Raw genomic sequence first — 13,081 nt, 5'->3', positions numbered from 1 at the left:
TTAAATGCAAGGATTCATTCATGTTGTAATAAGTGGTTTTCAAATAACCCACATGTTAGCTATGATTTTAGTAATTTCTGTATATTCCTCTTTACTATCTTGATAATTATGGGAAGTGGAATCTCTTTCTTCTCTTAGATGCCAGAAGGTTATTTATTGGTTGAAGGAATATGCCTTCATCTTTCCAGAAAATAAGGAAGTAGCAGGGTTTTTTTTTTGTTTTTTTTTTTTTATTAGGCATCCTTTTCCCTAAAAGCTGATGGATGTTAGTATCTTGATCCCTCCTGTAGAAGCTCGGTGCACCTTCTACTTCATGAATGTCTTATTGTATTTACTAGCTACCATACAACAAGCTGGAGAGTGAATAATCTGGTATCTGATATAGAAAAGGAAGCTCACCAAGTTAAAGAATTAGAGCTTGATTTATATATATTTCATCAAAGCCAATCAATATGATAAATGACTCATTCTTTGGTTTGGCAGTGTTTTCAAGTATCCACTGAATTTCACTTTCTAGAATAATTTTTTCCTCTAATACTTAGCTTTGATAGTATTTCTTTAACTCTGATAACAAAATTAAATACAGAATCCAAATTACCTGTTATTTGTCTTTGATATTAATCTAGATTTAATCTTAAGTAATAATCTTCTAGTCCTCTGTTGGGGTTCCTCCTCAGGGACAGACAAAAAGCCTGGACAGCCTTCCATGCATACATGGTGTTTCATATACGTGTTGACAGGGAGCACAGAGGAACCCGAAGGAATTGACACATGTCTGTCAGTGTTTTTGTCTCCAGCTGCTGTTTAGAGGCCACTGATGCCTGTTCTTCTGCCTCTTAGGCTTACTGTCCGCCTGATACTTTTGCTTGAAGAGGGGAATCACAGTCATTTCTCTGTTGGTAATCTGTTTGCAGCTATTTCCCTAAGTTTCCTTAGCTGTATGTTCTTACATGTATCCTTTTGCTGTTAGATTACTTTTCTGATAGTGATGTGATTCATGCTAATATTTAACAGAGATGCCATGTGGCAATCCTTTGTCAGTGTTTAATCCTTAGGGTAATCTTGTTTTGTTTTGTTTCGTTTTGTTTTGTTTGCATCTGTGGACTGGAAGAATAAAAGTCATCCACTGATGCCACATACCCCATGTCGTAGTGATTAAGAGTACAGACTCTGAAGCAGACTGTCTTACCAGCTGACTTTGTGACTTGGGTCACCTAACCCTCTGTGCCTCAGATCCACCTGTGTGGAAGGTGTGAGATAATAATACTTACCACTTAGGGGTGTTATGAAGATAGAATAAATTAATAAATGAAAAAATACTTAGAACTCAACTTGACACATACTTCATTCTAGCTGCAAGTGTTATTCGTTTAAAATTACATATAGAATTAACTAGAATTGCATGTTTCCAAACACCTTAGGGAAATAGATCGTTCATTGATCTTATAACAGGATACTTCTGTTAACCTGCCCTTACTAATATTTAGGGAAGTACTATTTATTTAATATTTCTAAACTATTGCTGATGTGAGGCACTGCTTTGGTGACCACTTAATAGCTTTATGAGTTTCAGTTTTCTGAACTATCAAATGAAAGCATGCTAATTAAAGGTTTCTGGGTCTGAATAACATTTATGAAAAAATTCTGGATTAAATACAGTTAGTTTATTCAAGTTATAGAATATTAAGCATCTGCATCCTCCCATTGCCCATATAATGTCTAGTTTGGCAGTGGAATTTTAGGAGGTGCTGAGAACAGAGAAAGGATAATAGAATTCTATTTGTGCTGTGCCTGAGGAGTATTAAATTGGTCCAGAATAGAGCATAGGAACAAAAACTCTGGGCATGTAGTAATGCCCATGTAAAGAATGCTGGGGTAGAAGAGACCATTGTGCTAAGGGCCATTCAATAAATATAAGTGGGCAGGGATTTGTGTATGTCTAGACCTAATTTAAACTATTTTTGAATTATTCATGGTTTTAAATATCCTCATTTAGTCTCTCATTTGTATTCACTTGCAAATATAATATCATTTATTTGTTACTGAAGATAACAAATAAGTCAAGGAATTTGTAATTTTGTGACATGCAAAAATTTCCAGAAAGCTGAAAATGTAATCAGACCATTAGTATTTGTTGCTTTCATTCATAATGCAGTATACCTGTTTACTAAGATTTTTTTCCCCTCACTTTTCTACTTGTTTTAGTGACTCACTAAATACAGACTCTATTAGTGAGACATGTTTTAAAAGCTGAAATATGTTTTAAGAAGTAACTTGTTTGCCCTATATCGTGTAGTGTTACAGGGTGATTTTCGCAGAGCATAGTGTAGCTGACCTTCTAGTGATCCACACTCTGCCCTGGTTAATAAAAGCTGATAAGTGGATGGTGGTAATTGAATTGAGGGTAGGATCTCCAGTCAGCATATCGTACCTATAATCTTAAGCATCTTGTTATCAAGAGATGACCTAACAGATAATGAAATAGGGAAAAGAGTACATTTTATTCAGTGAAAAAATATTTGTGAAGAAGAGAACTGACCAGTTCTTGAAGTGTGTGTGTTTGTGTGTGTGTGTGTGTGTGTGTGTGTGTGTGTGTGTGTTTTAATGGAAAGCCATTAGGGAAAAAAAAATGTTCCCTGCTGGGAAACATTATTCCAAAATATAATACTGTTCATTCATCACATTTTTACATTTGTGATCTTCCATTTGACCTATTGCCAAAGCCCAGCACATCCATTCTCATCAGGATGTATTTGGAGATGTTGCATCATGAAAATTCTTGGAGCATGAATAGGTGTGACCATTGTTAGAGACAGGTGAGGGGTGCCTGAGTGGCTTAGTCAGTTAAGCGTCCAACTTCGGTTCATGTCATGATCTCACAGTTCGTGGGTTCGAGCCCCGCATCTGGCTCTGTGCTGACAGCTTAGATTCCGAAGCCTGCTTGGGATTCTGTGTCTCCCTCTATCTCTGCCCCTCCCCTGCTTGCACTCTGTGTCTCTCTTTCTCAAAAATAAACATTAAAAATTTTTTTTTTAAAAGAAACAGATGAATGAAAAGAAGAAAATGAATGTATACCCAGTACAAAACAAATGTTGATTCATAGGTTAGAGGAAAGAAATGGGGATAATGAAACATAAGGTTTGTTGCTCATTTCTTTGGTGTCACTGTCATTAACTTTGAAGGATTTAGGTTTATAATGTATTTAAACAAGCGAGTAGCTATAAATACTCATATCCTTATGGGTGCAGCTTGGAGACATAAAACGATTGGAAGACATTTGGAATAATTTTACTCACAAATGACTTGCAACCATTTTAGCAATTAGGCCAGCAAAACATGATCCAATGACTCTGGAAGTTTAACCAGAATGTGCATAAAAATACTGTGAAAATGTAGGAATAAAATGTTACATATCTTTATTTGGTTCTCATGAAGATCAAGTTCTCTGGATTTCATAATTATTAAGAGAAAGGAATATTATTTACGATAAAATTCAGAACTATTCCCCTTTGATGTGGTTTACTACCACAGGATAACCTTCATTATTTAGACAATAAAAGCAATGCCTTACCATTTCTAATGGACTGCTTAAAAATGGCTTCAAATGGTGATATCATGTGATACACTTAAACTGCGAAGCCTCAGAAGACTTTTCCAGATTTCATCTGTTTATTTAAATGAGGATGAAGTGACTTATCCAAAGTCATATGAAAGAGCTGGGTCCCAAACACAAGGTCTGCCTGGTCCCTAAATTATACCTAATTGTGCCATAGTGTCTCTCATTCATTCTTCTCTCCACTTTTCCCTTAATCCATCCTTCAAATATTTATTGAACAATTACTGTGCACTAGAGGCAGTCACAGTTACTGAGAATACAAAAATAATAAGGACATAGCATGTGGCTTTGAGGGACCTAGGGTCTAGTGAGGAAAAGGCAGAATCAGACTTTAATGGAAAGGCCCATAGTTACAGATCAATGCACTAAATTCAGTGGAAGAAGAGAAGAGAAAGTGTCTTCCTATCTAGGTAATTCATGCGATGTTTAATTTTCCCTTTGAGTAAAGTCTTGACAAATGGTATGGAGCCAGATGAAGAGGTGCATAACAGCATATAGAGCCATGGAAGTGGGTTGTTCATTGATCACCTTCAGCGCACATGTATACAATATGTGTGCACATGTATACAGTGTGTGTACGTGCACACATATACAGTTTGTGTAAACACACTGAAGGGCTGGGGTGTAAGGAGAAATGAGGGCAGGGACCACTCCATGAAGGAGCTGGATGGTCATTTACAGGAGCTTGGACTTTGTTGTGAAGACAATGGAACATCATAAAAGATCTTTAAGCAAAGGAGCAAAATCATTAGATTCACATTTTCATAGTTTACCATGGAGCCAGAGAGGGACATGAGGTACATGAGGACATGAGGGCTAGCACACTAGCTAGTTGATAATTTTATATTCAGGAAATCAATGAGAAAGGATCAATTTTGTGGTGATAGTAACAGGGAAAAGCAGGTAGATATCTCAGGATTTCCGGAGGCACATGACAAGAATGTCATGACTACTGGACAAAGGGCAGGAGGATGAAAACTGAAGGGGAGGGGCAGGGAGAAGAAGGAGTTCAAAGAAGGGTTTCAAGCATTTTCACTTGGATCACATCCTGGATTCATGGTCCCATGACTGGGGACAAGTGGCAGGTCTCTCTGAGCATTTTTTTTTTTTTTTTTTGGTTTCTGTTTCAAATGGAGGTAATAATGGTACCATAGGAAAAACTCCCTATTTCTTTTACTCTCACATACAATTCTTCAGACACCATATGTAGGGTGTGGTTTTTCCCACACCAACCAATTCTTCAATACCAGCTGGGTGTCCTACATTCAATTCAGTTCAGACACTAACCAGAGTTAGTATAGACCCCTTTCCCATATGAATGTCCACCCTCATTTCTAATGCCAACAGCAGGTAGTAGGTCCCCAGTGTACCCACAATCTCTATCCAAATTGGCTACAAATCAGAAATTCCCATGACCTTCTCCTCAGATTTAATCATTTGCAAGAACAGCTTACAGAACCCAGAAATACTTTATGGATTTACTATGTAGTAAAGAATATGATAAAGGACACAGATGAACATGAACAGCCAGATGAAGAGATACATCGGGCAAGGTCTAGAAGGGTCTTGAGTCCAGGAGCTTCTGTCACCATAGAGTCGAGCTGCACCACCCTCCCTAGACTGTAGATGTGTTCACCAACCTGGAAGCTCTCTGAACCCCACAGCATTGGAGTTTATGGAGGTTTCATCACAGAGGCATGATTGATTATTAACTTCATTTCCTGCTCAGCTTCTCTCTCCAGAAAATATAGGGTAGAGCTGAACATTCCAAGATTTTAATCATGGCCTGGTGCTTGTGGTGACTAGTAGCCCCCTTCCACGAGCCTACCAAGAGGCACCTCATTAGAAAAAAATAGGTTCCCATCACCCAGGAAATTCCAAGAGATTTAGGAGCTCTGTGTTGGGAGCCAGGGGCAGAGACCAAAATCAATATTTGTTATTATTTCACAAGTAGCTTCTCTCTAATATTGCTTTGAGGAATGCACAGTGCCTGGCATAATTCTACTCTGTAAGACTTTGTGACAGTTCAATAAAATAATACAAAGTACCTTGCAAATGCAGATTCTCTCCACCAGTCCTCATTCTCAGCTCTCTTCTGCCTTTTCTCGAAGCTATGCCTTAACTCAGGGTGGGGGAAAGTTCCTACCACATGGCCTGCCTTAGTGTCTTCAGTCTGGATCCTGCCAGAAGGCACCCATTGTTCTGACAAAGGCAACTGTGTACAGCTTCCACAAGTACAGCTATGCCTAACATTTTAGTCTTGCCTTTCCCTAAAGGATTATTGTTTCTCATCTTCTCATCCCTGCACTTAGGTTTTCTTTTGTGTAGTGGGTGATATGCCAATACCCATCTGGCAAGAGATCTAACAAGTTGATATTCTGACTAGAGTATGGAATGCAGTAATGAGGATCCTCAGTTCATTTGATACTCGCAAAGGTAGGCAAGCGAGATGTCAGAATTAAGCTGGAAGTAGGTCCCAGCCCCTGGGCTGACAGTCACGCTTAGAAACCCTGCTGTCAGGATTGCAGAAGCAAAGTGGACCGCCAAACCCTACAAACAACCCTACAAAAACTGAGGCAGTGCTGAAATTGGGAAGACTGGCCCAGACATGTGATAAGTCAAGAAATTATGTTAGTGCAAGGCTAGTGGGAAGGCAGCAAGGATACCTCAGTGCTGAGTGAGAGATGAGCTTATCCGGACTCAGGGAGGGGATCAAGGATAGGGCCAAGAGGAACCTGCAGCTGGGAGGCCAGACAGCCCAAATCCCAAAACGAGCTGAGAACGTAAACAGTTTCTAGGGGATAAAGTACGCATGTGTGCTTTTCTATCTAGCGCCTTTGCGAGCTGTCTACTTACGTTGTTCTGCCCCGTCCTGCACTCTCTGCTATCATGTATCTTCTCAGACCCTAGGTATTTCTAGGTATTTTTAGCTTCTGAGATTACTGTTCATTGGTTTGTTTGTTTTGACTCAGAGATTGTCTGTCAGGTGAGAGAGAGAGTGGCCTGAAGTTCTTCTTTTGTTACAAATCTTAAATTCCCACCTTAACTTCCTTGGAATGGAACTACCTCCTTTTTTCATAAAGTGATTTCTAGCTCATTAACAATATTCTTAGCTCTACAAGAGGGTGGTGTCATCAGAGTTAAACCATGATTTCAGATGCTGTTTATGAATTCTATAGATTAGGTGAATTTTATCTTATTTATTCATTTTTTAAGTGTTTATTTTTAAGAGAGAATGGGGGAGGGGCAGAGAGAGAGGGACACAGAGAATCCCAAGCAGATTCTGTGCTGACATCAGAGAACCCTATTTGGAGCTCGAACCCACAAACTGTGAGGTCATGACCTGAGCCAATATCAAGAGTTGGACACTTAACAGACCGAGCTACTCAGGGTCCCCTAGATTAGGTGAATTTTAAAGCAGCCTTATATTAGTGCTGTTAGCGCAGAGCCTGGTTGGGATTATGTCTCTTCACCCGCCCCCCTCAAAAAATAAATAAACTTAAAAAAAAGCCTTATATTAAACTTATCAAGTCATAATGGTTTGTGGTGGTATAATTTTAATAATATATCTGTTTGTTAGAATTCCTTGTCAGAATTTTTCTCTTTGCAAACCCTAAATTAATTAATGGCTTCTATTCGTAAGACCTCATTGAATAATTCAGACTTTCAAGAAACAAACATCAGTCAAAGTGGTTTTTTAAACAGTGTTGCTTTTATTTATACGTGATTGAATTAGGTAAAAAAATCACACATGAAGTAGAGATTTCTTAACCCGCTGCTGGTGAAGTGTCTTTCCTTAAGTTGTTCCTAAAGTCCAAACAATGTGGGCCATCACCTATCAATCCCACCAAGTCTTAACTGACATAGATGTTAAGGGCCTACCCTGATCAACATATTTAAAATCACCACCTGCCCCAGCTCACTCCCTATCCTCCTTATCTGCTCTACCGGCAACATCAATGTCACATGGGACAATGTTAGAAATAAAAATCTCAGATGTTAGCCCTGATTTACTGACTCTGAAAATCTGGGAGTGGAACCCAGCCCTGTGTTTTTAATAAACCTTCTAGGAAATTCTGATGCACACTAATGTTCGAGAACCATTAGAGCAAGATAGATTTTAAATACTGTTTCAGCGTTTTTAACACCCTCTCACTTCTAGTTGTTTTTACTGATATGATTATCTCCTGGGAGTAGAATGGTCTAAAATTCCAAAACCATCCTCTCCAGAGAAACAGAGACATTCATCTTTTTCCCAGATAAAGAAAGAATTGTTATATGAAGGATGACCCCGAACCCTTCCAGCCTGCAAAGCAGGATTTTCCAGAAGTTCCTTGGCACAGTGTGCCCTTTTCAGACTTTATTTGCCTTTTTGTTTTATCCCTAACCAAAATAATTTATTACTGTAATAAATTAACATGTGATCATTAAGGAAATGAGCTTTGGAATCAGACTCAAAAGGAACTGAATAAGTCTTTCCTGCCTCGGGAAAATTACTTAACATTTTTGAGCTTTAGTTCCTGGTCCAGCAAAAGGGGAGGTTATACCTCCTGAGAAAGCTATCATGTGGATTAGGAGGGGAGCTGTATATAGAACAAGTGTAGGCCCTGGATTAAATTAAATGTTCAATAAAGAGTATCTGTTGTTAGTACACCTCATTTTAGGATTTGGAGCTAAGAGTCTGGGATAGTTTTTGATTTTTTTTTTCATTAGAAGAACTTTTTATTTAAAGTGAAAGCTAATCAGATACAGATAAGAAAGGAAAATAATTTTCCAAAAATGTACATTTAAATTAGCATTAAATGGATGTGAATTACAACCCTTTATTATTATTAATAATAATATCTAACGTTTGTCAAATGCTTACCGTGTCCAGGAACAGTGTTAAAAGCTGATCAGGTGTATTCCCATCCAGCTACATAAAATAGAAATGTAGCTTAAAATGATGAGGGCTTATTGTTCTCATGTAACAGGAAGTACCAAGATAATTGGTGGCTGGAATGTGTTCATTGTCAGCACCTCACATCTGAGGTGTCTGTACCTCTCCTCCCGTTCGCTCTCATGGTTGCAAGAGGACTTCTCAGCTTCAGCCACCATATCCTCATTCCAGGCCGAAGGAAGAAGAACAGAGTGCATGCAAGGTGCATGAGGGCTGAGTTGGCCTCCCTTTCAAGGAATTTCTCAGAACCCCAACCGAGAACTTCTTATACCTAGTTATCCTAAACTGTTTTTTAAGTGGGCACATTACTATAACACCACCCAAGAGTTAGGAATGAAGAAGGAAAAAGAGATAAAGGGTAGACAGCCAGTGGCCTTTGCCTTGCCTGAATTAATTCATTTAATCCTCACAATAACCAGTGAGACATGTATTATTTAGGTCCCTGTCTATTTACAAAGGATGTAACTGAGGCACAGAGTGATAGGTAACTTGATCAAGGTCATGTAGCCACCATCTGGTAAAGCCATGATTTAAACTAGATCTGAGAATCTACATTCTAATTTTCTATGTTACTATATATTAAAAACATAGTTTTATTATCTTCCTTAAATTTTCCAGAATAACTCTTTTAAGTTGTATTTTTCCTCCTACTAGGATTTTGAAAGGCAGATTTTTACTGTTAAAATTTCTGTACTGAAAAATATTGCTGTGGAAGTTTTGAGAATAAAATATTTCACCCTACTAAGAGCATTCTCCCCCACAGTGAATGAGGACTTGACTATAGTGGTCTTGAAGTTAAAGGCAAATGAACATGTTGAACAGATTTTATTTTTTCAGTACTTCTTTCAACAAATATTTGTTTGGTGCCTACTAATTACCGGCAACTGGAGATAACTAATGGGCTACACTATTTTAACACAGTATCCTGGTTTTCTTGGGTTTCTGAGTTAGTGATAAAACCAAAGGAAGAAATCTGGCAATGTCTAGACACTAGGGCTGGCTGTACTTAGAAAATTATGTTTTATTTTTATGGGGTTTCATTGTTTTCCAACCACTTCCATGTGTGGTATTTTGCCTGTTACACCTGTTTCTTCTGTCAGTTTTACTTATTAATTATATAATTTCCCTCTTGTTTACTAAGAATCTCTGATCAATTGTTTAATAAGCATAGAAGCTAGAATGACTTAAACTTCTTGCAATAGAGTGATTATTTCATTCTGTCTGGAAAATGTTGCAGTTGGTAAATGTCTCAACATTGAAATCAACATTTTGGAGTTCACCTAGGAAAGGAAAAAAGGATGGCGGGGGAAGCTGAGGCAGGACATTAAAATCCATACACTCGTGAAATCTACTAATATTACAGTTAATTACCAAAGCCATGCAACTTAATAGGGTGAGATTTTATTGATGGTATTCCTGAATTTTTAGTTTCTTGGACTTTATTTTTTTAGTTCTGTGCGATTGTAGTGGTTTGGTTTGGTTTTTGGAGACTATGGTTGTTTGTAATTTGGACATTAGTTGCCTCTCTTCCATTTCAACCACTTTTTTTTTTCTGTTAGTGCTTAGTGATTATTTATCACTTAGTGAATATCTATAACAGATATTCCCTGTCTCCTAGTAATGTTGAAGTCACGGGTTATGTGTGATTTTATTAGCATTCCTTGTTGATCATACAATGTTGGGAAATATTCATATTCAGATAGTAGACATTATGCTCCAGATCTTGAAATCACTAGCTCATCACTTTCAGAAACTCTCAGAGAAGATAATGTTCACCGAATACACGATAAAAGTAAAGGGGAAATCCCACTTTACTGTTGACATTATGCAGTTCCCTGGAAGATGCACAGGAGCAGTGCTTTTCAGACTTTAATATACATGTGAATCACCCTGAAATCTTAGTAAAACACAGATTCTGATTTAATAAATCTGAAGTTGGGACTTAAATTCTCTTTCTAACAAGTTATCTGGTAAAATTGATGCTGTTGATCTGAGAACCACACTTTGAAGAGAAACGAACCACATCATCTTAGTCACAGCCTAATGAAAGGCTTTTCATTCCCTTCAGTCACATTTTACTACATCTGTTGCCAGGGAAGAGATACATGCTCAGCATGCAAAGCAGGAGAGAAGAGAGTAGAAACGAGTCTTCCTCCTCATAGTCATCTGTCTTTGACGACAAAGGAAACATCTGAAAGCATAGATAGCTGGATTATTAGTAATTAGCAACAGTATATCTATAGTAATGTTTTTCCTTAAAGTCTATTTTATCTGAAATCAATGTAACTACAACTATTTTGCTTTTGCTAGAATTTCCTTCCTATACTTTACCCTTTAACTTTCAACTTCTTTGTATAAAGTATACAAAGTATAAGTTTTATATAAGACACCTAATCTTTTGAATCTCTTGAAAAGACCTGTTGCTCTGTTTTTTTTTGTTTTGTTTTTTGTTTTTTGTTTTTTGTTTTTTTTATTGCAGCTTGACAATCTTTTCATTTGAATGAAAGACTTTGGTTCATTTATACTGAATTACATTCTGCAACATTATTTTGCTTATTTGTCCCACCTTTTCTGCCCCACCCACCCCCACTCTCTCTCTCCTCTGTCTCTCTCTCTCCTTTTTTTTTTTTTTTCTTTTTGGCTTTGAAGACAGCAAGATGCATAATACAGTAGAAGCCATGGTCTATTTCCTAATTAAATCGAGCTCTCTCTAAACTAATGGAAAGGAAATAGCCAAAACAAAATATAATCTCAGGTATGAAAGCTTAAAGAAACTAAAGTTAGCCAGCAATTAAGAGAAAAGCTTTCTCTACACCTAGCTTTCAGCAGGAAGATCAGTAGCCATGTAGGAAAAGGAGAGACAGGAAAATGATGGAATGACTTGTCTGACAAAAAAAATTGTAAAATATTTGAGCCTGAAGCCATAGAAGTTGACAAGAAATAAAGAATTCATTATTATCTAAATAAAAAACAGTTCAAATTAAATAAAATTTATAAAATAGGACTCTTGGTTGGAAAAGCTGATTGTAGTACAAAAGTCTAAAATCTAAACTCAATCTTAAAGGGTGTTTATTTTACTGACTATATTCCCTCTAAAAGCTTTCAGAGGAAATTTTATTTTAGTGAGGGTTACAGCTGTGTTTAAATATATGTTAGAGTGGGGTGTGAAATTTGCCTAGATGTTACACTTGAAAATTTAGTAGGGATTGGTCAGCTTGTAATTCATGTTTCCAGTTAAGTACTAGTGTTTGAACAGTTGAACAGTTTGCTGGCTTTTCTTTAATGTTATTTTAACTGTTTTTTTTTTTTTTCAACGTTTATTTATTTTGGGGACAGAGAGAGACAGAGCATGAACGGGGGAGGGGCAGAGAGAGAGGGAGACACAGAATCGGAAACAGGCTCCAGGCTCCGAGCCATCAGCCCAGAGCCTGACGCGGGGCTCGAACTCACGGACCGCGAGATCGTGACCTGGCTGAAGTCGGACGCTTAACCGACTGCGCCACCCAGGCGCCCCAATTTTAACTGTTTTTTGCATATGAATAGAAGTTTCAAGTTGCATTCCAGCAGATCAAGCCTACATTAGCCAATACATAAAACAAAATAAAAAGAGAAAAAACATTTCTCCTTAATTTTCTATAGGGACTAAGTTTAATAGTAAGGATTCATCTACATGTGTGTATGTGTGTGTGTGTGTGTGTGTGTGTGTGTGTGTGTGTGTGTACTTAAGAGTGAAAAATAAATATAGCATACTAGATAATACAGCATGCAAAAAATCTAAAAATGTTGCCTAACACACACACACACGCGCGCGTGCACGCACACATATACACACACACACACACACACACTCAAATAGTTTTTAATGCATGTTTGAGATGGTGGAACATGAATGAATGACATTGCTCTGGGTCATAAACCATAAGAAGTTGCTATCTAGACTAGTAAGTGAAGTGAGTACTTGAGCTCATATTTGCTCTTACCAATGTGTCTATCTATATAGCCCCAAATGTTAGAGCTGGTTTCAATGGGCTTATGTTGATGGACAAGAGATGAGGTCTGGGCCCTGAGGAGGGTAGGAGAGTGAATCAGAGACCCCTGCAAATGGCCTAGAATCCATTCTCAGTGTATTAAGTAGAGATTAAATAGCCTGATATACAGAAGGGGATAGTGAGGATGATTGACTCACTTTGTCCTTGGCTCTGAGAAGAATTAAAAAAAAATTCTTCCCCAATACTTAGTGACCATACATTCCATCTTGCTTGGATTGGAACAGTGAAATCATAATATGTATGTAGCCCAATAAACCCAGAGACAGAAATTTAGAGTGATTGTAAATTCATGGCATCCTCCTGTTATCTGGTAGAGAAAAATGAAAATCCTCTTTGGGGGACACATTTTAATCTCCAAAGGATTCCTCTATACAAGACACCAAGGAATATGAGCTCATAGTTTTAAAAATGAGGGGAAAAAATACCATGAGTATATTTTAATAGAAATTTTGTATTCAAAAAGTATAAAACAAATGC

General features: G+C 37.6%; 1 protein-coding gene across 5 annotated transcripts in view; it reads left to right on the top strand.

Moving 5' to 3' along the window:
- The window catches only part of NOX4 (NADPH oxidase 4), a 170,991-nt gene that overhangs the window by 118,041 nt on the left and 39,869 nt on the right, over positions 1-13,081 (top strand). The gene's annotated exons all lie outside the window — the stretch shown is intronic.

Source organism: Herpailurus yagouaroundi, unplaced genomic scaffold, assembly GCF_014898765.1.
Source record: "Herpailurus yagouaroundi ecotype Mexico unplaced genomic scaffold, PumYag 180, whole genome shotgun sequence".
NCBI classification, from domain to species: domain Eukaryota; kingdom Metazoa; phylum Chordata; class Mammalia; order Carnivora; family Felidae; genus Herpailurus; species Herpailurus yagouaroundi.
The sequence above is the reverse complement of the archived record's forward strand: the minus strand, read 5'-3'. Positions and strand labels throughout refer to the sequence as shown.